The following is a 2,526-nucleotide window of genomic DNA, read 5'->3' on the forward strand; positions in this document are numbered from 1 at the left end:
GTAAAGTTGCTCCCTGCGGGATCTACCTGATATTTGCCCTAAACTTCTAAATTGACCTGTATACTTGCAGTTAAAAAGGGTATATTTTGGAATTAAACTTGTACTCATATCAAAAACTTGCCAAGAATCACTTGAGTAGGCACAAGGTTGGCAAACTTCAATTTCCTGAAAAATGATAGGGGCATCAAATTAACACTAGATCCAAGATCACACAAACATTTATCAACAAGAAGATGTTCAAATTGACAAGGCACAGCAAAACTCCCTAGATCTTTATCTTGATTGGAAGATGATTTTGAAGCACTACACTGCATTCCTCAGTAAGAGACATCTCTACAAAGTCCTTTAATTTCTTTTTATTAGACACTATCTCCTTTAAGAACTTTGCATAAGAAGAGATATTTGCCAAAACTTCAGAAAAAGACATATTGACTTGTAACTTCTTAAGCATATTCACGAACTTCTGATACATATCATCAGTTGCCTTCTTCTTAAGCCGTTGCAGGAAGGAGATAGGTTGCACGTAAGTTTTAACTTTAGGCACCTTTAGACGTTGATCATCTTCACCCTTTTTACCCAAGCCATTATGCTCATCCTCAATTTTTTCACTTTCAACATCCACTTTAACCTTATTTTTCTTCTCAAGTTCCGGCTTTACTTTAACTTTTTGGATCATCCAACACTTTTCCTGAGCAAAGGGTTATTCCCATTGTAGCTTCTTTAGGATTCACCTCAGGGTATTAGGCAATTTACCTTGCCCCCTCTTAGTCATTGCTTTCACCAATTGGCCAAATTGTTTCTCCAAACTTTGAATAGAAGCTTGTTGAGATTGAGTTATTTGCTTCAGTTTCTGCATGTATTGCAACATCATATTTTCAACACTTAGCTTCTTTTCTCGAGTTGGCGAAGGCAGATATTGAGATCCCTGCAGCTAACTTGGGAACCCAAGTGGTCCCATAGTGGTGATTTCTTGATATCTCTATGATAAATTAGGGACATTTCTCCATCCCTTATTACACGTATTAGAGAAGAGATCATTTATTTGAGAACATGGCTCTAAAGATTGAGTTTCACCTTTTAGGAACAATTGCAACTGATGCATCTGATGACTTAATTCGACGACTTGTGAACCTAAATCCTTAGGAGTAGACACTTCATGGACACTTGTTCTTTTATCTCGACTTGCCTTTTGTTGAGAGTTACTAGCAAGTAACTCAAATATTGCAACCAATTCTTACGGAGTTCTTATCACCAATGTACCCTCCTGTTGCAAAATCTACCATGTTTTGAGTCGTGAAAGTCAGCCCATCATAGAAAAACTGCACTTGTAGAGCTAGCGGATACTGGTGATGAGGACATTGAGCAAGTAGCAACTTAAATCGTTCCCAAACTTCGTAAATGGGCTCTCCCTCCATTTGAGTAAAGGAACAAATTTTGTTCCTTAGATCAATAGTTTTTTGTGGAGAGTAGTACTTAGTCATAAAGATATTGTAAACATCTTTCCAAGTTCCCAAGGATCCCTCAGGTAAGTTTAGTAGCCTAGCACGGTCCTTGAGGCAGTAGGGAAAACCACCTCATCCGTAGATCATCTTCTGATATCCCGCTCAATGGAAAAGTCTGCATCACCGAGTAAAGTTCTCGAATAAAAGATAGTTGGTCTTTGTTAGGTAGACCATGAAAAGTAGGATGCATATTAAAATGCTAGGTCTTGAGCTCATAATTCCTAACCTCATCACTTAGCCAGATACTATGTGGGGAAGCTGCTATGTAAACATTAAAAAAGAAAGGGAAATAAGCAAAACTCTGCCTTTTTTATTTTCCCACACACAGAATATACTTAAAAGGTAGACATTTATAGGACAATTCTATCACAATTCTGCCACAACTTAAGGTAACAGAACCATGATTTTAGGGATTACGTAATCAACTCATATCCTATCTTTTATTTTAGTTAATCTATTCAAACTTGATTGATTATAAACAATAAAATTTCATAATCATGGGAGATAATATCTCCCATAATCATGGGAGATAATATCTTCGACACCCCCCTCAAGTTGGTGTGTATATATTTATCATGCCCAACTTGCTTGTAAGAAGTTCAAAATTTGGTCTAGAGAGTCCTTTGGTGAGGATGTCAGCTATTTGCTGAGCTGATGGAATGAATGGCAGGCAAATAATTCATCTATCAAGTTTCTCTTTTATGAAGTGGCGGTCAATCTCGATATGTTTGGTTCGATCATGTTGCACGGGATTGTGAGCTATGCTAATTGCCGCCTGGTTATCACAATAGAGCCTCATTGGAAGTTCATTAGGTCTTTTCAGCTATAATATCTCACACACACTAATAAGAGTATATTTTACGTATTTTTAGTTTATTTTATTAGTTGATTTTGGTGTGTTTTATTTAGTTTTATAGTTAATTAACTAGGATTTTTGTGAAAATGCACATTTTGTGGTTTAAGTGGCAAAAATTGCATTTCTATGGATTTTAATGGAGAAAACTTCATGTTTTGGTAGGTTTAA

At 36.5% G+C, this 2,526-nt stretch overlaps 1 non-coding gene across 1 annotated transcript; it reads left to right on the forward strand.

Annotated features, from left to right (window-relative positions):
• Window positions 1-1,341: 1,341 nt before the first annotated feature.
• Window positions 1,342-1,448, forward strand: LOC113769728. Its single transcript, XR_003468274.1, has one exon. It is a non-coding gene; the product is annotated as a small nucleolar RNA R71 (small nucleolar RNA).
• The last annotated feature ends 1,078 nt before the right edge of the window (window positions 1,449-2,526 follow it).

This window comes from Coffea eugenioides, chromosome 4, assembly GCF_003713205.1.
Source record: "Coffea eugenioides isolate CCC68of chromosome 4, Ceug_1.0, whole genome shotgun sequence".
Lineage (NCBI taxonomy): Eukaryota > Viridiplantae > Streptophyta > Magnoliopsida > Gentianales > Rubiaceae > Coffea > Coffea eugenioides.